The sequence below is a fragment of the Pogoniulus pusillus genome, chromosome 25 (assembly GCF_015220805.1).
Source record: "Pogoniulus pusillus isolate bPogPus1 chromosome 25, bPogPus1.pri, whole genome shotgun sequence".
Classification (NCBI taxonomy): domain Eukaryota; kingdom Metazoa; phylum Chordata; class Aves; order Piciformes; family Lybiidae; genus Pogoniulus; species Pogoniulus pusillus.
In genome coordinates, this window is record NC_087288.1 from 15,269,019 (window position 1) to 15,293,124 (window position 24,106).

The 24,106-nt window shown below is 45.6% G+C and overlaps 2 long non-coding RNA genes across 2 annotated transcripts in view; one reads left to right on the forward strand and one right to left on the reverse strand.

The window, feature by feature from the left end:
* LOC135186438 (uncharacterized) overlaps positions 1–24,106 on the forward strand; it is a 55,574-nt gene that overhangs the window by 26,028 nt on the left and 5,440 nt on the right. Inside the window, exon 2 of the long non-coding RNA XR_010306866.1 lies at positions 17,029–17,129. This is a non-coding gene — a long non-coding RNA (uncharacterized LOC135186438). The remainder of the gene's footprint in view (positions 1–17,028; positions 17,130–24,106) is intronic.
* On the reverse strand, positions 1,343–4,597 carry LOC135186439 (uncharacterized). Its single transcript, XR_010306867.1, has 3 exons — positions 4,561–4,597; positions 1,605–1,698; positions 1,343–1,445 (listed from the first exon to the last, which is right to left on the reverse strand). It is a non-coding gene; the product is annotated as an uncharacterized LOC135186439 (long non-coding RNA).

Here is a 24,106-nt window from a genome sequence, read left to right on the forward strand (position 1 = left end):
ATAAAGGAAGTTTTTAAAGCAGAGAAAAGAAAGATTGCTTTTTCTGAGGTGGCAAACTGCAAATACAACAACAAAAGTGTGGTACTAGGAGGCACCGTCCCTGGAGGTGTTCAAGCAAAGCCTGGATGAGGCTCTTAGTGCCATGGTCTGGTTGACTGGCTAGGGCTGGGTGCTAGGTTGGACTGGATGATCTTGGAGGTCTCTTCCAACCTGCTTGATTCTATGATTCTATGAGGGGTGGGAACACAAATTATTATATAAACTATGTAGTTACAATCTGGATCTACTGAAGTCGAGCAGATTTTGCCATGTATGACAGTGGATTCAGGATTTTACCTAATGAAAGGATGGGAAAGATGAAAAAAAGCCTTAGTGAGTGCAAAGACATGAAAATGGAGCACCTCCCCTGCAGGGACAGGCTGCAAGAGCTGGGACTGTTCCACCCAGGTAAGAGAAGATGAGACCTTCCAGTGACTGAAGGGTGCCTACAAGGAGGCTGGGGAGGGACTTTTTACAAGTGCTTGTTGTGAAAGGATGAGAGAGAATGGGTTTAAGATTGAGGAGGGTAGATTTAGACTGAATATCAGGAAGAAAATCTTCACAGTGAGGGTAGTGAGACACTGGAACAGATTGCCCAGGGAGGTTGTGGATGTGCCTGGAGGTCTTCAAGGCCAGGTTGGATGGGGTCTTGAGCAGTCTGGTCTAGTGGAAGGTGTTCCTGCTCGTGGCAGAATGATTTATCTACATGAACTTTAAGGTCCCTTCCAACCCAAAGCATTCTGCAATGCTATGATGCTAGGAAAGTTCATAGTTATATGAATTAACCAAATTGTCTTGGATTCTTGGAAACAACCTATTTAACCACTGTTTGATTCCTACTCTGATTGTCCTTTCCTAGGAGTTACCTGCTTTGTTCCACTGTCCAGATTTAAACCCAAAAAGCAATCCTCCTGGAAATGATAAAAGCTCTTCTCACGTAGGACCAAAGGATTCTATGTGGCATGGTCTCAGAAACAGGGACAAACACCCAACAGCTGCTAGTATGGAGGAGCTATTAAAGGGGATCTCCTGGTATTACATTGCAAGCTGTCATTTTCAGTAGTACTGGAGGCATCCATTGATGTAATGGTCTCAGGGGACAGGAGGGCTTAAGTAGTTTTTTGAGACGTGAGGGTATTGACCTGACCTACTCACAGCAGTTGAATTGTTGGGAACATTGATTCATGATTTTACAAAGAGCTCACTATTCTTATTCTCCAGAGTGATTATACACCTGACAAATGGTAAAAGCAACATTACTGGACCTCAGAGAGTTCTTTTACTTTTAATGCATGCCATTATTAAGCCTGATAGCCTCTCTTATTGCTGTTTTGATAGCTGCCTGCTGTTCAAATGAAAGCACGACGTTTCCTGACAGCTCATGCACAGGTGGCCCCAGTTTCATTCTAAACAAGTCGAGCAGAAATTAATCTTAGTGAGGAGGGGATAAGAGGGAGCTGTCAGTCCATGTCATTCCAACTCTGAACTGAGAATTCCACTTTGTGACAGGGAGAACGAAAGGAAGGGGCCCAGGGAGAAGATGGTGATGGGCACCTCCACTTTACCTGCTTGCTTGGTCTGGAACTATGTCTGTTGAGCCTTATCATGGCAAGGCAACGTCTGATAGCCTATCTGTGTAAAGACTGTGGCATCTTATACCTGCAGGGATTTAAGGTGAAAAGCACTGACAGCAGTTTTTATGCTGCCTTTCACAGTGTCATCAGGGTTGGAAAAGACCTCATAGATCATCGAGTCCAACCCTTTACCACAGAGCTCAAGGCCAGACCATGGCACCAAGTGCCACGTCCAGTCCTGCCTTGAACAGCTCCAGGGATGGCGACTCCACCACCTCCCCGGGCAGCCCATTCCAGTGTCCAATGACTCTCTCAGGGAAGAACTTTCTCCTCACCTCCAGCCTAAATTTCCCCTGGTGCAGCCTGAGGCTGTGTCCTCTTGTTCTGGTGCTGAGAGAAGAGAGCAACCTCCTCCTGGCCACAACCACCCCTCAGGTAGTTGTAGACAGCAATAAGGTCACCCCTGAGCCTCCTCTTCTCCAGGCTAACCAATCCCAGCTCCCTCAGCCTCTCCTCGTAGGGCTGTGCTCAAGGCCTCTCCCCAGCCTCGTCGCCCTTCTCTGGACACGCTCAAGCATCTCAATGTCCCTCCTAAACTGGGGGGCCCAGAAATGAACACAGCACTCAAGGTGTGGTCTAACCAGTGCAGAGTCCAGGGGCAGAATGACCTCCCTGCTCCTGCTGACCACACCATTCCTGATGCAGGCCAGGATGCCACTGGCTCTCTTGGCCACCTGGGCACACTGCTGGCTCATGTTCAGGCGGGTATCAATCAGCACCCCCAGATCCCTCTCTGTCTGGCTGCTCTCCAGCCACTCCGACCCCAGCCTGTATCTCTGCATGCCAAAAGGAATGGATGCACTATTGCCATGGTTGAGTTACTCTTCCTGACTATGTCAGGAAAGTCCAAGTTGTGAGTCCTTGTGGCTGTAACAATAACAACACCGACTAGAAGAGACCGATGCTAGATGACAGACCCCATCCACATCTACGTTTCATTGCAGGCTGAATGAAGGTTTGGCAACAAAACAAAGGAATTGTCCCTTGGTCTGTAAATATGTACATATAGGGCTTTAAATATTTAATGTGAATTTTGAGGTCTCTTTGGGCTTTACTAAAGAACCATAAAGCAAGCTTTGAATTTTTTAGGACTATTTTGGGTCATGTTGCCTTTTCTAAGAGAATAATAGAATCAACCAGGTTGGAAGAGACACCCAAGATCATTCAGTCCAGCCTAGCACCCAAGCACTAGCCAGTCAACTAGACCATGCCACTAAGTGCCTCAGCCAGGCTTTGCTTCAACACTTCCAGGGATGGTGACTCCACCACCTCCCTGGGCAGCCCATTCCAATGCCAATCACTCTCTCTCTGAAGAACTTCCTCCTAACATCCAGCCTACACCACCCCTGGCACAACTTGAGACCATGTCCCCTTGTAGATATTCAGTAGATATTTAGTCCCAGCCAAATAATCAACAGTTGAAGTGCAGCCCATAGATAGCAGCCCATAGGTAGCAATCTGGGCTCCAGAGAGGAAAGACACTTTCCTGATGTGGTCTTCTCTTCTGACAAACACTTACTATTTTCTAGCTTTAGGTGTTGTCCTTTCCATATGCAGAGCATCTGAATCACACTTTCATAGAACCAACCAAGTTGGAAGAGACCTCCAAGATCATCCAGTCCAACCTATCCCCCAGCCCTATCCAATCAACTAGACCAACTACTTTTAGAAGCTTGGACACCTATCTCTTTGGAGGCAGATTGGCTCCTCTGAACCTAAGCCAAATGCTGTGTTTGAATTAGTGAGCACTTGAATCCTGCATAGACCTATGGCTCTTGTGAGCCTGAATTTGCTATCCTGATCTCATGAGGAGGACTGTGGTGGCAGTCCTCATAACTGCAATTGCTCTCCACTCTTTCTTGCCTTATTCATCCCTGCTTCCCTGGGAATGAACTGAGGTCCCTTGAGTACAAAAGAGGGTTGGTGCTTCTCCAGGCATTTGTTTAGCAGCTCCTTATCACTGTCCTACCACAAACCCATCTCTGACCTGTCCTTTCTAACCTTTCAAAACCCAAATTCTTACTAAACCTGTTACTCACAGCAGCCTCTACACACCAGTGAAGTTCAATGGTGTGGCATTGGCCTCAATTCCAATTATGACTTGTTATATTAGTTAATTAGCTGTCTGCATTTCTAGCTTGAATGAGAGTAAAAGTTACAAAGGTCACAGGAAAGACAGTTGGTCCTTGGAGAATTTTAGGCTGAGAGAGAAGGCTTGAGTAGTAGAAAGCTTGTGAGTAAATCTGGAGAGGAAATTTGCCACCAGTCTTCTGTAACAAGTCTGCAGATGAGTTTTTACCTTACTTAGAATGGTTACAAGTCTTGAGAAGCTTCCCTGAAAGTCATCTCTGATTTCAAAAGAATGTCTTCCAGTGTTTCTTCAGGCTCTAAATTGTTACAGAAGTCCCTGCAGAGCAGAGAGAACTCAGACACAGCCTCAACTCTGAGAATCTGAGATATCTGACCACACAAGCCATAACTACCTGAGGGGTGGTTGTGGCCAGGAGGAGGTTGCTCTCTTCTCTCAGGTGGCCAGCACCAGAACAAGAGGACACAGTCTCAGGCTGCACCAGGGGAGATTTAGGCTGGAGGTGAGGAGGAAGTTCTTCACTGAGAGAGTCATTGGACACTGGAACGGGCTGCCCGGGGAGGTGGTGGAGTCACCGTCCCTGGAGCTGTTCAAGGCAGGACTGGACGTGGCACTTGGTGCCATGGTCTGGCCTTGAGCTCTGTGGTAAAGGGTTGGACTTGATGATCTGTGAGGTCTCTTCCAACCCTGATAATACTGTGATACTGTGGCTCACAGTTCTGTTGGATCTTGCCTGATCCAGTGGATCTGTATTGCTGATGAGGCATTTATGCCTGCCAGTCCTGTGATCTGCTTTACCTTATCACTTGCACCCTTCAGCTGAAGCCAGGATCCCACTGCAAAAGACAGAAGGAACAATCACAGTCTCTGCTCCAAAAGCTTGCAAAGGGTAAAAACTAACAAAGAGCAAAAGGCAGTTTGCTCATAGATGTTTGGCAGGTCAGTGGTGATGCTGGATCAAAATCCAGAGCTACTCAGATGTGCCTAATCCAGACATTTCTCTGCTGCCAACTCCGGGAAGTCACCTCACTGCTCCTAGCTCCTGTGAGAAAACTGCTTTTTCCCTTTGTCCATGTCTGAAGTGTTTCACTAAGTGCAAATATATAGAAACTGAACAAGGATAAATGTAGCTCTTCACAAACCTCCATTTATACTTGAAGTTAGCCTTGCTATCAAAGCCTTTTCCATTACAGTCATTCTAAAAATGCAGCAAAAGAAGGTTTGCCATGATCTTTGAAGGCTGGATACTTCAGAAGCTGGAGAAAAAGAGCTTTTTTGCCATGCCTCTCCAAAACACTGGAATCACCCTTCAGCATTTTTGCTGTTGAGCTCAAGCGATTCTCTCTGCCAAGACACCTTGTTCCATTTTAAGATACACAGGCACTTAGACAAGGAATCTGTGCAGCTCTTCTCCAAAGTGTTTATGTTTCCTCCACTCAGATCAGAGGAATTTCAGGCTGCATAAGGATCTCTTCTTGTGAGTTTCCCTTTCAGTATTTGGCCTTTCGCAGGAGCTGGAGGTCTTACTGCCTTTTATTTATCTTGCAAGCAGGCTTAGAGGCTGATTCTGCTCTGTCTGACACTAAGGTAAATCAGGAGAGCCACAGGGATAAGAGACATTGCCTTCATGGAGAAGCACCAGAAATGTGGTCAACATTTAATTCACACCAGTCACTGTACACTGAGCAGTCACAGATCTTGCTGTGAGGTCTGAAAAAAAAAGGGCCTGAGTGGAAAACAGTTTTTTAACTGGCTTCAGCCTTCCAGAGGAAGCTTAATGAAGAATATACAGAACCAGCTACACAAGATTGCATGTTGCAGACACTAAGAGTTTCCTATACCAGTGTTGTCTGGTTAGTGGGTAGGGACTTCCAGATCACATATAGCTCCTTTGGCTACACCCATACTAGTAAACCAAACAAGGACCAGCACATGGGCTTGGGCACTGTGGCACAGCCATCTCTGCTGATCCATTGCGAGCATGCCACACTACTCAAGAACCCTCACACTAAATACACTCACTTCTATATCTATATCTATACCTACATCTATATTGTTAGGCTGTCCTGTGCCAGCTAGCATTCCCGGATGCTGCTGAAGGGAAAGCACATGGCAGGAACTGTTCCCAAAAGCCAGGACAAATGAGTCCATTATGCCAAAGAGGACATAAAAAGGATTTAGCCACATGGATGTGAGCCAATCCATTTGCTCTTAGAATCATAGAATCAACCAGGTTGGAAGAGACCTCCAAGATCATCCAGTCCAACCTAGCACACAGCCCTATCTAATCATAGAATCAACCAGGTTGGAAGATACCTCCAAGATTATCCAGTCCAACCTAGCACACAGCCCTATCTAATCATAGAATCAACCAGGTTGGAAGATACCTCCAAGATTATCCAGTCCAACCTAGCACACAGCCCTATCTAATCATAGAATCAACCAGGTTGGAAGAGACCTCCAAGATCATCCAGTCCAACCTAGCACCCAGCCCTAGCCAGTCAACCAGACCATGGCACTAAGTGCCTCATCCAGGCTTTTCTTGAACACCTCCAGGGACAGTGACTCCACCACCTCCCTGGGCAGCCCATTCCAATGGCTTCTTCACCCTGCCTGTGCTGTGGAGGTTTTTAATGTCCATAAGAAAATGTCACAGGTATAACAGCCTGGATGCTGCAAGGTAGTGATCCATGCCAACGCTGTCACTAGGTCATTACCAGTTCTCAATAAACATTTCTTTCATATTTTAAATAGAGTCACTTCTGGTGAACAGAAAATGCTCTCCTTGGCTGCATGTAAATCTCATTACCAAAAGCTAAGCTTCCTTTTTTTCTTCTTTTCAAAGTATGCAGCTGTTCTGATTGTTGTCAGGCCTGCATTTGGGGATTATCACTTTTATTTCTGATTAAAATATCTACATGGTAATGTCATTGAAGCAATTGTTCCAAAGTAAATGCTTTGCTTGTGGTTTTCATTATCAGGATTATCTTCCTCTCTGCCTCACACCCAAAGCAGTGAAATCCTTCCCTCTCTAGCACTAGGAAAAAGCATCAATGTGCACAGCAGATTTTAAACGGTTTGCTGCTCACTACCCATTAAGCTATTTCACAAACAACAACGAAAGAGGAAATAACAAAGCATGCTCTTCAGATTAATGCTTGGGCTAAAACACTCCAGAGTTCCTCTGCAGTTCATAAAGTGCTCCAGCTGCCTGTTTATGGTTTATGACATCTCGAGAACCATGCTCCTCAGCCAAATGAAAACCTCCACACTTGGGGATTTGCTGCAGCCCCATGCATGGGCTTTACGATGCTTCAGAGGTGGCAGAGGTCGCTCAAGAACGCCAAAAGCCAAGGTAGCTCCCAAGCTGCTGAAGCGAAGCCATCCCAGCACAGGAGGAATAAGGAACGTTTCTTTTTTCTCCCCACCGTAACTACAACTAAATCAAAGGAGGAGCTGATGATACTGATGCTGCAAAAATGAACCTTGCGGTGTCATGAGGGATCCCTTGGGCTGGAATGGTGGAGGAGTACTGCCACCTCTTGGCTGGATGCTAAAATGACTGTGACCTCTCCATCACTCTTGTCTCCTAACGAGTGTCAGTAGACTAGTGGGAGGGGGGGATAAAAATAGCTGGTTTCTTCCATCCTTACACTGCTAACTAGTACTTGTACACGTGAAAATTAGCAGTGCTTACAGGTTTGGCTTCCCATAGGCTACACTTGAGGCACAGTCCCAATAAAGGCGCTAGAAAAACACTTCAAGAATCATTGTCTCACGGCGAGAGCAAGCAGCAAACTTGGTTGATGTAAAGCAATCCCTCCAGCCTTTCAATGCTGGGCTTATCCCAAGGCAATGACATTCGTGGGGAGATTTATGTTATTTTGTTATAAGGTGATGGAATTCTTCCAAAGGAATAAATTACGTATCAGTGCTGCACTGACGCTAGGCAGGTAGTGATAGTCTCCAAGGGGACTCAACAACATCTTGCAAACATCTGTGGTCACTTGTGTGACTGCCAATTAACCTGTGGTGGTCAGGTAGATGAGGATGGCTGGATTTTAGGTTCTGGAAGTTAAGAAACTTTTAAGAAAAGAGGGAATGTTTCCAGATGCTAGCAGATCATAGAATCATAGAACTGCTTTGGTTGGAAGAGACCTTCGAGATCATGGAGCCCAACCAGCAACCCAACACTCCTATGCCCACTAAACCTTGTCCCCAGGTGCTATGACCACAGAATTCTAAAGGGTCTTTGTGGAAAACTAAAGCTGCAGGGTGTTGTGTGCTGTTCTGTGAGCCATCAGCTGTCCAGTTGGCATTGGTTTCACTAAACACAGGGACAATGGTAGAGCAAGAGCTTTGTGATGCAGGCTCGTTCTTCTCTGCCACTGACTCAGAGAGCACCCTCAATCTGGTGGTGTTTTTGTGCCTCAGCCTCACCCAGCAATGAGAGTCAGACCACTGCCCTAAGGATCTTCCACACGTACAGTCAAGCAGTAGTAGCTAGGACCAAGTTATGATCAGCTCCTACGCCCAGGCAGCTCAGTGCCTTGGGTTCCTAACTTGTACTGCTCCTTCTGCTTAAAAACTGATGATTGCTTTGTGTCTGGCAGCAGAACACTGTTACTGATCAGTTAATCTGGAGAGCAAGAATGAACTGTGTGTGGTCTGAACTACGTACCTGGAGCCATTTAACTCTGTACAAGACAGGGAATATATGTGTGAATATGCAGTGTGTGTGAGCATGAATCCACAGAGATAATCATGCTGAAGATGAAGACTCTGACACATGGAGTGCTTCAGCATGTCTCATAGAATCATAGAATCAACCAGGTTGGAAGAGACCTCCAAGATAATCTAGTCCAACCTAGCAACCAGCCCTATCCAATCAACCAGACCATGGCACTAAGTGCCTCATCCAGTCTTTTCTTGAAGACCCCCAGGGACGGTGCCTCCACCACCTCCCTGGGCAGCCCATTCCAATGCCAATCACTCTCTCTGTGAAGAACTTCTTCCTAACATCCAGCCTATACCTACCCTGGCACAACTTGAGACTGTGTCCCCTTGTTCTATTGCTGGTTACCTGGGAGAAGAGACCACCCCCCACCTGGCTAAGAGGATCTTTAAACCATGCTTTCAAATACAGAGTGATTTTTTTTTTCTTCAACAACTACTTCAAACTTATTCTAAGTCTATTGGGAAACTGAATTCAGGATCGAGGACAATCTGAACTTTCTTTGACATGCCTTCAGAAAACCTTCCAAACTGTAAGAGGTTACCAGGAGAGACAAAGGTTTAGAGCATTTTGTTGTTCTAGCAGTCACTCAAAACGTCCTCCTGAAGTTAGAGTTGTTTATCTCTTTAATAAGAGAACCCAGATATAGAACTTCCTTTTGATTATTTTGATTTTGCTTTTTCTGGCAATTGGCAAAAACTTCAGGAGAAGTTTGAGTTTTGCAGGAGGGCTCCAAGAGTTGCTTGGCTCTTTCCCCTCCCTATGGGTAACAGTCTTATGAAAAGCTGATCCCTGTGATTGTAAACAGGACAAAAAAAATAGGAGTGTGTTGGGAAATGCAGGAACAGTTTGTCAGAAAAAGCAAGCAAACTGTATCTGGGAAGCCCATGCGTATCCTCCTTCCAAAACTGCTGTGAAAATTAAACTTTTCAGATGAGAAGTACTTCCCAAAGTGGAAATTCAACTTATAATGCTGAATGTCCACAGCTTCACACTCTATAATGAAGTAGGAAAGTCTTAGCAAGCCCTTGCTTCTCAGAAATCATCCTCCTTACCTCTGAAATGTCTTACGGTAGCACAACTTAATAGTAGGTTTCCCTGTTTGTATGTTTGCATAAATAAAAGGTGATTTTTTCATAAAGAACTTCTATGTTTCAGGCCAACTTACAGAATAATTATAGCACTAAAACCAAAACTTTTGCAAGAACAACAGGGGTACATCGTAGAATCATTTGCCTTTGCCTGTTTTGCTGTGAAACATCCTCAGCCTCCACGGATGCAGAACATGTTTGACTGGTTTTTGCAAGTACTTTGCAATGAAGAGTGAGACCATACTTCCATCTTTATGTGTCAGAAAAGATCCGAGTTGTATCTTGCCAAACTTTTGTAGCTTTTACATACATATTAGACAGATAGATAGATAGATGAGAGAGAGAGAGAGAGAGAGAGAGAGAGAGAGAGAGAGAGAGAGAGAGAGAGATGAGAGAAAGAGGTAAGAGATAGAGAAATAGATGAGAGACAGAGATATAGATGGATAGGTAGATAAGAGAGAGATAGAGAAATAGGGAGAGAGAGAATAGAAGACAGAAGAGAAGAGAAGAGAAGAGAAGAGAAGAGAAGAGAAGAGAAGAGAAGAGAAGAGAAGAGAAGAGAAGAGAATAGGATCAACCAGGTTAGAAGAGAACTCCATGTTCATCTGGTGCAACCTAGCATCCAGTCTTAGACAATCAACTAGATCATAGAGTCATAGAATCATAGAATCAACCAGGTTGGAAGAGACCTCCAAGATCATCCACTCCAATCTAGCACCTAGCCCTAGCCAGTCAACTAGACCATGGCATTAAGTGCCTCAGCCAGGCTTGGCTTCAACACCTCCAGGCATGGCAACTCCACCACCTCCCTGGGCAGCCCATTCCAATGCCAATCACTCTCTCTGGCAACAACATCCTCCCAGGCAGGTCTCTTCTCCCAGGCAACCAGCAATAGAACAAGGGGACACAGTCTCAAGTTGTGCCAGGGGAGGTCTAGGCTGGATGTTAGGAGGAAGTTGTTGGCAGAGAGAGTGATTGGCATTGGAATGGGCTGTCCAGGGTGGTGGTGGAGTCACTGTCCCTGGAGGTGGTTCAAGAAAAGAGTGGATGAGGCATTTAGTGCCATGGTCTAGTTGACTGGCTAGGGCTGGGTGCTAGGTTGGACTGGATGATCTTGGAGGTCTCTTCCAACCTGGTTGATTCTATGATTTTATGGTACTGTCTGCACTGCAAAGATTCAGACACTTCTTGCTGTAAGTGTCCCTCTTATGAACTTGTTTATGTTAAGTAACACCACTGAAGTCAGTGCTGTATGAATAGCATTGACATAACGCTTGGTAAAAGCCCAGAAAGCCCTGTGAGATGTGTATTATTGCTTCTGAGTTATAGGTGAGGCAATTAGCATTGCAAGGCTGATAGAGGAGATTTGCCATTCAAAGCCAAGTTATCTGCTGTTTTAACCCCCCTTAAACTCTCCATTGTCCAGCGACTTGAGGTAATTGCTTTTCTAGACTTCCTGGTGAACTAATAATCATCCTTTGACCCCATCATCAGTGTATGCTCATGACTCTCCCTGGCAGAGCAGGTTGGTCACTTTCTGCTTCCTCCATTAACAGAAGTAAAACCAATCTTCCCTTCCTTCTTTGCTGACTTAGGCTCTGCCCCTGAAACAGCAGTGGGCTTGTTCTACAACGCCCCAAAAAGATATATCATGCTCTAGGTTATGCTGTCCAAACTTTGATCACACCCAAGCTGGAAATCATAAAAGCAAAGGAGATTGTTGGTTGAAAAAGAGAGAAAAACTTCCTAGGAGGGGAGAGCTGTGAGGCAGTTGTAGTGTGCATAGAAAAGCAATATTGTTTCTGCTGTAACTAGTAGTCTGCCTATGGGGAAAGGAAGGTTACTGCTGATGTTGATACTACTGCTTTCTTCACTGTTGCCAGGATACTTGAAAGTGGGATAAGTACCTCCTGGCTGATGCTATAAATCTGAGAAACCTAAAACCCAGGACTGGATCTCCTGAATCATCAGCTCCAGGGCCTTGCTGACACAGGCAACCACACCATACATTAACCTATAAATAAATATAATGGAAGGATGCTGTTCAGCAGAATGCTTTGTAAAAGGCATGCATACAGCAAATGAGAAATAAGGCAGCTCCTGGCTCTGACCCACTAGACCTCAGGCATTCTGTGGGCCATGGCCACTGAAATAAAACTATTTAATTTCTCTTTTAAAAAGATTAAAAGTTGGCACATTTCCACTATTGTTTGTTCTTTGATATCTTTTTCTTTCAGAAGAGCTTTCCAAAATTCTGGGGGAAAATAATCAAGAGGATAAAGTCCTTACAAAATAGAAGAGTGAAAAAAAATCCCTTAGCATCTCACAAAAATTCTCAGCTGATAAAATCCTCTTTCCCCTTTTGAAGTATTCAAATCAAAGAATGGGGGGGAAAAAAAACTATCAAAAAGCTGTTCCACAGCTCTAAGTATCAGTCTGGCACTGCTTTACAGTAAGGTGGAGCATTTTTGTTGCATTTAGCCTGGAGAAGAGGAGGCTCAGGGCAGAGCTCATTGCTGCCTACAACTACCTGAGGGAGGTTGTAGCCAGGTGGAGGTTGGGCTCTTCTCCCAAGCAACCAGCAACAGAAGAAGGGGACACAGTCTCAAGCTTTGCCAGGGGAGATCTAGGCTGGATGTTAGGAGGAAGTTGTTGGCAGAGAGAGTGATTGGCATTGGAATGGGCTGCCCAGAGAGGTGGTGGAGTCACCATCCCTGGAGGTGTTAAAGAAAAGCCTGGCTGGGGCACTTAGTGCCATGGTCTGGTTGACTGGCTAGGGCTGGGTGCTAGGTTGGCCTGGATGATCTTGGAGGTCTCCTCCAACCTGGTTGATTCTATGATTTGCTCTTATTATTTTAGCTTATTATTCTCACTTGCTGGTAATGTGGTTATATAAATTGTAGTGATCAGTAAAACCTCACTTGTTGGTAATGTGGTTCTATAAATTGTAGTGATCAGTAAAACCTTGATAAACCTAAGAGGTTTACAAAAGAGGTCTCTTCCAACCTGGTTGATTCTGTGATTCTAGGATTTATCCAAATGATGATAAGGACAAAGTTTTATATGACTGTAATACAGAGTAATTAACATCTGAGGCTGTTAAAAAATGGCATTTCCATCACCTGAAAAGTAAATTACACTTCTAAAGACAGTAGAAACTCTAAGCTGTGGCATGTATTTTCCACACTCTTTGTGTTATTTATTTCTCATCCTGTGTTTTCAGCCTCTTCATTAAAGCTGAAATTGAATGCACTTGTTTTAAAAGAGAGCAAAGTGGAAATGATTGATGAAAAGTAGCTGCAAGAACTGCCACTCTCTGAAACCACTTGAATGGGCTGTCAGAGAGGACTTTCCAAAGGCTAAATCAGAAGGGCAAAAACAAAGGAGCGTTGTATGTTGAGACTGCAGATGGTAGTCTGAACCCCAGGGTCTAGGTAGGTTAATTTCAGTCTGAATGCATAATGCTTTAAGGATATACTATTGTTGTCTTGGTAACAGTGTAATTAAAGAATCACTGTAGATTGATTTTAAAGTATACTAAAAATGAAACCTTTCAGGAGAGTCTAAAACTTCACAGAAAGAACAAAAGTCTTTCTTTCAAGGGACAGTTTGAGGGCACTTCTATTCCCTTTTTGAATATCCCAGTTGTCTTGCTGCTTTCAGAAGCTTTGATACTTGGCCAATACTTTAGCACAGAGTAATGAAAACAAGAACCCTTCTAAAATCCTGAGTCGTATTTTTGTCACAAATGCCTTGGAAATGTCTGAGGGTAGCATTTCTTCTTTGAGGTTCATCTATTTAAAATGCTTGTGTTAAGCTGAGTACAATTGGACTGAATAATACTGTGCCAGGCTCTCTCTTAGGTGTGGGGTCAGGGTGATGCATTAGTGTGCATTGCATAATGCTCCTCTCACAGTATCACAGTATCATCAAGGTTGGAAGAGACCTCACAGATCATCAAGTCCAACCCTTTACCACAGAGCTCAAGGCCAGACCATGGCACCAAGTGCCACGTCCAGTCCTGCCTTGAACAGCTCCAGGGACGGCGACTCCACCACCTCCCCGGGCAGCCCATTCCAGTGTCCAGTGACTCTCTCAGGGAAGAACTTTCTCCTCACCTCCAGCCTAAATTTCCCCTGGCACAGCCTGAGGCTGTGTCCTCTTGTTCTGGTGCTGGCCACCTGAGAGAAGAGAGCAACCTCCTCCTGGCCACAACCTCCCCTCAGGTAGTTGTAGACAGCAATAAGGTCTCCCCTGAGCCTCCTCTTCTCCAGGCTAACCAATCCCAGCTCCCTCAGCCTCTCCTCATAGGGCTGTGTCGCCCTTCTCTGGACACGCTCAAGCATCTCAATGTCCCTCCTAAACTGGGGGGCCCAGAACTGAACACAGGACTCAAGGTGTGGTCTAACCACAGAATCACACAGAATCACAGAATGAACCAGGTTGGAAAAGACCTCTAGGATCATCGAGTCCAACCTATCACCTAACCCTTCTAATTAACTAACCCACAGCACTAAATGCCTCATCCAGCCTCCTCTTAAACACCTCCAGGGATGGGGCACTCCACCACCTCCCTGGGCAGCCCATTCCAATGCCAATCACTCTTGCTGTGAAGAATATAATCTTTACTTCTTTCCCACCTCACATTTCCCCCTTTTTTCTCCCAAACTCACAGCACCTGGGTGCTGTTGCAGTCTCCTCCCACCCCAGGTGTGACCACTTTGCCCTCCCTGCTCACTCCCCTTTATAATCGCCCCCAGAAGAAGCAGTAGCTCCAAGTTTGCCCAGCTGGGCAGAGGATCTTCCTCCCATCACCACCGGTGAGTCCCCCACCCTGGTGAGTGCACTGGGTGAGTGGTGGAGGGGATCAAAAAGGCCGGGGGGCCTGGTGGCCCCCCGGCTATGTAGGACTAGGCTTGATGATTGCCTAACATTACCCACGGGTGCTGGCTGAGCTCCTCTGTGTTTAACTGCTGCTTTCTGCTCGCTTGTCTGTGCAGAGTACAGGGACAGAATGACCTCCCTGCTCCTGCTGACCACACCATGTTATCCTCTCTGAGTGTTACTGAAGCAAAGGCAGAGTGACCAGAAAACAGCATTCTAGATGTTGTTTTTCTCTTGGTTAAGGCTGTTGCAGCAGAGAGCAACCATGCTTTTTGGTGAGTTTATATATTTTTACATGCATTTGGATGATTGCAAACTGGCCAGTGTACCTAATGTCATAATGGTCTGAGATAAAGGGCAGCCAATATTCAATCTGGTCTCAACAACAGATTGTAAGTCTATGTCAAACACAAGACTGATGGGACTGATGGTTGTAGACAGGTGGGGGTTGGTTGCTTCTGCCAGGCAAGCAGCAGCAGAACAAGGGAACACAGTCTCAAGTTGTGCCAGGGGAAGTATAGGCTGGATGTTAGGAGGAAATTCTTGCCAGAGAGAGTGATTGGCATTGGAATGGGCTGCCCAGGGAGGTGGTGAAGTTGCCGTCCCTGGAGGTGTTGAAGCAAAGCCTGGCTGAGGCACTTAGTGCCATGGTCTAGTTGACTGTCTAGGGCTGGGTGCTAGGTTGGACTGGATGATCTTGGAGGTCTCTTCCAACCTGGTTGATTCTATGATATTGGCCTATTACTATCTTTTTACATAGTATGAGAACTGAATCCTGAGTCCACAGCACTGTACTCTGAGCACAAACATCAGCTGTGCTCTTAGCCTTTGGTCTAATTAGGGGAAGGGTAGTGTGGGATATGGGTTCATATTGTAGTAACAGTGATGTTATCTAGAAGGAAAACGTAAAAAGACAGCCTGAACTCTGTTTCCCCAGGATGGGATGGCAGGAAATTTGAAGAAGGCTACTATGGTTTAGATTTGACCGTAAAGGACACAGGAAATACTTATTTAGCATTAGAATTAGCACCTGCTCCTTCAGCGGTGTGGAAAGAACTGCTGAAAGGAGCCATTAAGGAAATGAGTAGGTGGAGGTCTGGGAAGTGACTGGGAGACCTGGGAGCTGGCAAGAAGCTCTTTGCTAAGGTCCTGTTTGTATTTGTGGGGGCAGGAGAAAGTACAGGGAAAGTACCCAGGGATGTTGTGTCTCTATAGGCCTTCACAGGATTTAAGCAAGATATGGTTAACTCCAAGGCACGTTTACAGTGCCCGTGAGGATCTCCTAGCATCATATTCTGCTTTCTCAGAGAAGTGGCTGCCAGGCTGATTTATGACTCTTCCAGATCTAGGATGAATTATGCAGTGATTCTCTCCTAGTGATGAGGGCATAACGGACTGTTCCACTAGCCCATACTTGTCAGCTCTTACAACAGCATCCTTGGCCCTCCAACAGGACCTTTTATTATGCTGACAAGAGGCAGTTGTTGCTAAGAAGTCCTACATCAGACAAACTAGCATCTAGAGTAAGGTTACTCTGCAATACTCCAGCAAAGGAAGGAAAAACTACAAGTTAGTTACTCAATGTCTATAGTACAAGTGCAGTCTTTCAAGATCTGAGCATACTCACTTCTTTCAGTGGGATTCATCTTTCCTAATTTTAGGGGACTACAGTATATGTGGCTGTATGTGAAATAGTCAGGTGATCCCTCCTTATAGTCACTTGATACCCAGTTAGTTATCCATGGCACTCTGAGGTATATTTCACCTGATCTGTCTACAACTACCTGAGAGGTGGTTGTGGCCAGGGGGAGGTTGCTCTCTTCTCTCAGGTGGCCAGCACCAGAATGAGAGGACACAGCCTCAGGCTGCACCAGGGGAGATTTAGGCTGGAGGTGAGGAGAAAGTTCTTCCCTGAGAGAGTCATTGGACACTGGAATGGGCTGCCCGGGGAGGTGGTGGAGTCGCTGTCCCTGGAGCTGTTCAAGGCAGGATTGGACGTGGCACTTGGTGCCATGGTCTGGCCTTGAGCTCTGTGGTAAAGGGTTGGACTTGATGATCTGTGAAGTCTCTTCCAACCCTGATGATACTGTGATACTGTGATCCCAGTCTGTGCTGAAGAGATTCTCTATTGCTTGTGAAAGGAGTCTCAGTGATGAGCTGAAGTGCACACTTGTTTTGCTGATCTCTATAATTAGAAGAGATGAATCCCAATCTCTGGCCACTCATTCAAATTTTAGAAGTGGATAGCCCCACAAAATACATCAGGTCATTAGAAAATAAGAGAAAGAAATTAGCACCTGAACTCAGAGATGGGTTTGCACAACAGCTTCTCCAGCTTATATTTAGGCCCTTTCTCTACCATCTTTGGACTAGATTTGCAGACAAAACTTCTCTGGGTCCTTATTTCTTCTTTGTATTGACAGCTGTGCATGGACAAAGCACGGTCAGTACCTTGGCTTTGCAGGACTACATTCCATCATTAATTCAAACCTATCTGACAGGGAGTTATCCAGCCCAGGAAAAAAACCTCATCTAATTTATTCTTCCCATAACCAGTTGAAAAGCAAAGACCGAGTGATGTCTCTCCAAAGCAGTGTTCTGCCTGCAGCCTTGGTGGAAGAGCTATTTGCTGGCCATCCTTTGAAGAAGGACACAAGGTACTCACTTTAACCATTATGGGTTTGTTTCAGGGGAGCTTGGGTCATGCAAACACGACAGCAACGTTTTCTTCTGGCAACTCATTGCACATTGCGTAACACCTCTCACATGCTGCACCAGGAGATGGACAAGGAGCAAGCTAGAAAGGAGAGAAAGCAAACCCTGTCTTAATTTGGGCAGGGCTATTTCCCAACTACAGGCAGTGGTGTGTGCTGCTTCCCAAGCATGTAGCAGTGGCATACTGGAGGGTGAGAGGGACAAGTTCAGGTGAACATAGTAGATTGGTGGGCAATTCTGCAAACAAAGCATTTGTTTTAAGGCTATGGACTAGCTCAGTTGATCCTGTGAGCTACTCTTGTGACATCATAAACACAAACCATGGCTTACAGAATTAGATCTGATGAGTGCCAGTAACCTCCTCTGACAGTGCCTCTTCATAAGGCATCCTTTTTATCTCGTGTATTAGTTTCATTGCCCTTGCCTTAGGCTCTGTGTCCATCTGCAAATGCAGGCATCAGAACTGTACCCTCCACAGTAGATACTGTTGGACAAGGTTTTCAGAATGTGCTAGAGTGACCAGAGAAGAGGCTTGTGTTACAAACAGCCATGTAGGTGGATAGCAACTCTCATTTTAAACATTTTTGTGTGGTTGTGTTGCAGCCACCCACTTTAAGTGGCAGATTTGTTACTTACACAACTAAAGCTTTGTGGCTTAGGCTGTAGACTTCTAGCTCTGGCCGTGCCAGTGTAAGAGGTTACTGCTTCTGCCTGCTGGAGGCTGCTGTTCCCCCAGCTGGCAGCTAAATTGCCCATATGACTACACTCTATCCTGTTGAAGTCAATGTGTCATGGATGGACAAAGTCTGATTATTTAAGTGTGGACCTGAGCTTCTGTCTACACCCAAGCTGAGGGTTATTGCAACCCCAGTTGTACTGACACATAGCCTGGAGAAGAGGAGGCTCAGGGGTGACCTTATTGCTGTCTACAACTACCTGAGGGGAGGTTGTGGCCAGGAGGAGGTTGCTCTCTTCTCTCAGGTGACCAGCACCAGAACAAGAGGACACAGCCTCAGGCTGTGCCAGGGGAAAATTAGGCTTGAGGTGAGGAGAAAGTTCTTCACTGAGAGAGTCATTGGACACTGGAATGGGCTGCCCGGGGAGGTGGTGGAGTCGCCGTCCCTGGAGCTGTTCAAGGCAGGATTGGACGTGGCACTTGGTGCCATGGTCTGGCCTTGAGCTCTGTGGTAAAGGGTTGGACTTGATGATCTGTGAGGTCTCTTCCAACCTTGGTGATACTGTGACACAGCTGTTAGCATGGCCATGTTCACACTAGATTCAGCTCAGAAATGGTTTGCTGTGTGGCACGGAAGCAACAGTACAGACAAATATTGCTTAGAAGAGATGAAAGCCTGCCTATGGTAAAAGCCAGCTCAGAGGGACATCTGTCACAAGACTATTTTTATCTAGAAAATAGTGGTTATATGTCTCTCCTTGGCAGTCTGTAGCTGAACACTTTTTTTAGTGAAGTACAAAAGTCCTTGGAAGTTTGTGGTGCTGGGAGATTCATTTAAGTTACTCCTGAAGAATTACAGATGTTTGGACTAAGGAGCAGATCTTCTCCTGTTCCTAATTGTCTCTGCTCAGTTACTTCCAGTGAAGGTTGAGTGGGCTGGACACAACCCACAGTCCTGAGCCTTGCTACATTGCCATTGGAATGGGCTGCCCAGGGAGGTGGTGGAGTCACCATCCCTGGAGGTGTTCAAGAAAAGCCTGGCTGAGGCACTTAGTGCCATGGTCTAGTTGATTGGCTAGGGCTGGGTGCTAGGTTGGACTGGATGAGCTTGGAGGTCTCTTCCAGCCTGGTTGATTCTATGACAAAATGCAGGAGAGACTGAATTTGTGTGATGCAGTAGTCAAGTTTTGCACTCAAAAGCAGGACTGAGAAACCTGATTCTGTTGGGCAGACTTAGCAGCCAGGAAGACCAGAAAAGTCTGTGCACCCAAAGAGACTTACTCAAGTCCTAAAATATATGACCCAGTTTAGACTTGAGAGCTGCAAATTCAGGACTTAGGAGTTGGATGAATTCTTCTTTACAATAAAATAAATTAATGCTATGTAGGGGGTTCTTTTTCTTACCATTTTCTTTTCTTTTATTACACCACATAGATCATAGAATCATAGAATCAACCAGGTTGGAAGAGACCTCCAAGATCATCCAGTCCAACCTAGCACCGAGCCCTAGCCAGTCAACTAGACCATGGCACCAAGTGCCTCAGCCAGGCTTTGCTTCAACACCTCCAGGGACAATGCCTCCACCACCTCCCTGGGAATCCATTCTTGAATAGAAATTCTCCTCTTCCAAAACCTTCAGACAAGTACTACACAGAATCATAGAATCAACCAGGTTGGAAGAGACCTCCAAGATCATCCACTCCAACTTAGCACCCAGCCCTATCCAGTCAACTAGACCATGGCACTAAGTGCCTTATCCAGTCTTTTACACCACAACAATCCTACCTCCAAAAATCAGATGCCAGTTAGGTCTTGTTGGGTGATATTCTCCCCTGCTATTTGCAGCAGGTTCCCACACAGAGTAGTGTGCCTTAGCTTTGACAGAGCATTTCATCAGACAGTGATCAGTGCTCTCAGTTGAAAAAGCACTTACTTATAAAACTATGTGTATCAGGACCATCTGGAGCCCCCCACCATAACAGTGCAATAAAATATACTTTAACTTTATATTGTGACATTGTGCTTATTGTAAGTTCAGTTCTTTCAACAGTGGTATAAACCACTAAACTTTCCCTTTGTTAAATATTCCCCAGAGAAAAGTAAATTGACCTCTTTAGGGATTTTCCAGGGATCAGGAAAACGTCCTTCCCATATCTGTTTTTCATTATTGTAATTACAGAGGGTGATGATAATCCTTTCAGTATTATTGTTTCGACATGTGCATGATTTATAGTTGGACATCTAAGTTCATTTGATGCCGTTGTTGAGAGCAGTGCATTGTATGAGAGATAAAAGGAGAGAAGCAGGCATGTAATCTGATAACTGACTGAACCTAGGAGGGGACTGGAAATGTGGTCTTATTTAGCATGATTATAAATAACTACTTACATTTCACATCATCAGTGGAGTGGAAATGCTCTGAGATTAATATGATAAATAAACAATTTCATGAGAGGGTATTTGGATCAGCTGATAATGTTCCAGTGAAAGGGCAGAGAGCTTCTGCTGTGCACCCCGGTCCTGCTGAAATGCCTTAGCTAAGCAAAATCCTCCAGGAATCATAGAATCAACCAGGTTGGAAGAGACCTCCAAGATCATCCACTCCAACCTAGCACCCAGCCCTAGCCAGTCAACCAGACCATGGCACTAATGCCTCATCCAGGCTTTTCTTCAACACCTCCAGTGACAGTGACTCCACCACCTCCTTGGGCAGCCCATTCCAATGCAAATCACTCTCTCTGCCAACAACTTCCTCCTAAGATCCAGCCTAAACCTCCCCTGGCATAACTTGAGACTGTGTCCCCTTGTTCTATTGCTGGTTGCCTGGGAGAAGAGACCAACCCCACCTGGCTACAGCCTCCCTTCAGGTAGTTGAGCCTTGAGCCTCCTCTTCTGCAGGCTGCACACCCCCAGCTCCCTCAGCCTCTCCTCACAGGGTTTGTGCTCCAGGCCCCTCACCAGCTTTGTCACCCTTCTCTGGACACCTTCCAGCACCTCAACATGTCTCTTGAATTGAGGAGCCCAGAACTGGACACAGCACTCAAGGTGTGGCCTGAGCAGTGTTGAGCACAGGGGCAGAATAACCTCCCTTGTCCTGCTGGCTACACTGCTCCTGATGCAGGCCAGGATGCCATTGGCTCTCCTGAGCACACTGCTGGCTCATCTTCTTCAGGCAGATCCCTTTCTGCCTGACTGCTCTTCAGCCACTCTGTCTCCAGCCTGTAGCACTGCTTGGGGTTGTTGTGGCCAAAGTGCAGAACCCTGCACTTGACCTTGTTAAATCTCATCCCCTTGGCCTCTGCCCACCCATCCAGCCTGTCCAGGTCCCTCTGCAGGGCTCTCCTACCTTCCAACAGCTCCACACCTGCTCCCAGCTTGGTGTCATCTGCAAACTTACTGATGCTGGACTCAATCCCCTGGTCCAGATCATCAATAAAGGTATTGAACAGGACTGGGCCCAGCTCTGATCAACGGGAAATTAACTTACATGAGCAGCAATAATCTGTTCAAAGCACCTTTACTGAATTTAAAAGGCCACACAACCCCTTTCTCCTTTTTTCCTTTTAATAAAAGAGGCTCTGATAAACTGTGCCTACACAGGGGATCAAGCATGCCAGTAGGATAAACTGTTTCAGTGAGGGAACAGTATGTGTGCAGGAGTCAGATTCTGTTCCCAGGAACAGCAGAGGGTTTACCCACAGCAAGCTCTGCACAAAAGTGGCTCAAACTAGCACTTGATGGGATTTGCTTCATATGATGACAGTGAATTTCTAACCAAAACTTACCTAAAGCCTCCTGGAGAAATATTTTCATACCAAGCCTTTTGTCTTCAAAAAGCAGCAGAGGTAGGTCTGAAGCAGGATGCCAGGGTACTCCTGCAAAGCAGAGGGAAGGGTTTGTGTCTTAGGCACCAGTTCTCATCACACATCAAGCCTTAAGACAGCAATTGAGAAAACAGCATGTTTGAGCTTCTGCTGCTCTTTCCCTGTGTCACAAACCCCGTTTAAAGGGCTGGGTCAGGAAGCTGAGAGTCTGGGTTTGGATTCAGCAGTCTTTATCTGGATCTTAAGCAAGGTCAAGTATTTAAGTCCCTATGATGGTTTGGGTGTTACCAGCCCCCACACACACCTTGGAAAATCACCCAGACTAGACTCAGCAGCTCTGGAAAGTTGAATGAAGCTTAGCACAACAGACAAGCAGATATTTACAGTATATACAGTTCTAGACAGAAATATACAAGGCAAAAAGTTAATACAGAAACACAGCAGCCCTCCCAGAAACCTGAGTCATAGAATCATAGAATCAACCAGGTTGAAAGAGACCTCCAAGATCATCCAGTCCAACCTAGCACCCACCCCTAGCCAGTCAACCAGACCATGGCACTAAGTGCCTCATCCAGGCTCTTCCTGAACACCTTCAGGGATGGTACCTCCACCACCTCCCTGGGCAGCCCATTCCAATGCCAATCACTCTCTCTGGCAAGAACTTCCTCTTAACATCCAGCCTATACTTTCCCCAGCACAACTTGAGACTGTCCCCCCTTGTTCCATTGATGGTTGCCTGGTGTTCAAGCAAAGCCTGGCTGAGGCACTTAGTGCCATGGTCTGGTTGACTGGATAGGGCTGGAGGATACGTTGGACTGAATGATCTTTGAAGTCTCTTCCAACCTGGTTGATTCTATGATTCTACCACATGAAAAAAATCTTTGAAAATAGGAACAGGGAGGAACAGAGTTGAACTTATCTTTTTCTTTTTTTCTCCATGGTACAACATGAATCAGTTCTACAACCAACCAACCAACAACAGCACTTACCTATGTGCCACGGGGCCAAAAGATATTCAATCCATCTGTGATGCTTGTCTAATTAAACCAAGACTTTAATTTAATGGTTATGGCTAATATTTCTATAGAGGCTATTTCTTATTAGATTGTGAAATGCTTTCTTGAAATTAGCTTTAAAGTAGCTGCATGTTTGACCCTCAGCAGCAACAACAAATGGTGCACAGCAGCTCTGACATACAATCAGAGTAATGGATCGCTTTAAAGAGCCTGGAAATGATTAAAGATGGGTGCTGCCTCATGCAGTCTTTAATTGATTGATTCGAGTTTGTGGTCAGAAAATGACTGTCAGCTACAGCTTATCTATAATTATCAGTAATCAAAACCAGAGTTTTCTCTCTTCCTAATGTTGTAATGCTCTTGCAGTGCTCTTGACATATGTGTGACTCAGGCACGCATCTGCAGTTGCCTAATCGTTTTATCCGGAATATGATACGTTCTGATACACACCAAGCAGCAAAAGAAAGACCTTTGTACCTCTGAGATAATTGCTGTGAATAAAGAAGAGAGAAACTGGCAGGGAAAGGTCTGAACTTTAGGGTATTCTTTTCATGTTGTGCTGATGACAAGGGGACAGCAGAGGGGGGGGGGAAAAAAAGACCACATGCGTTCTTTTCTGTTTGTTTGTGTAGTGGATGATGAGCAACCAGAGAGCTCCTGGAGTAGGAACAAATTTTATTCCATATCAGCTCATGGAAACAAGAAAAATCCTCCCATTCTCTTCAGCATCCTTCTTGGAGTGATTAGAAAGTCATTTATTTTTGAGTGAAAGCCCTGAGAATTGCTCTAAGAACTACTTCGAATGCACAGCCTGAACAAGACAGTGTTTGCTTTGCTGGAGCTACTGTGAGGTGTTGGCAGCAACCCTGTTGCCCCAGGAACAAAAGTGGCTCTGCTAACACTTTTTGACCTATCTTGTGACAACTGATGTTCACCCAGCTTAAGGACTAAAGACACTTCTGTTAACTCCCACTGAATGCCCCCTTGGTGAAAAGAGGGGTGGAAAAAACTGCTCAAAGCCAACTGAACTAGTAGAAAAAATATGTTTGATTTCCAAACTGCAAAGCAGACTCAGACTTGTAAATACTAACTGGTGGAAGATGCTACCTGCAAGCAGGGGTAGGAGAGCAGGTCAGAAGACATTTAGGGTGCAAGCCCCATTCCTTTGTAGCATGGACTCCTGGGTATTTCAAGCAGCTTACAGCTCAGTGTGCTGGACTTTGTGAACCCTGTTTAAGATCTAAAACCATTCCTATAAATCCAGCTTAAGCATGTAACTGACAATGCACCTAAAGAAGAAGCACCACACCACCTCCCCAGTTTAGGAGGGACATTGAGATGCTTGAGCGTGTCCAGAGAAGGGCGACGAGGCTGGGGAGAGGCCTTGAGCACAGCCCTACGAG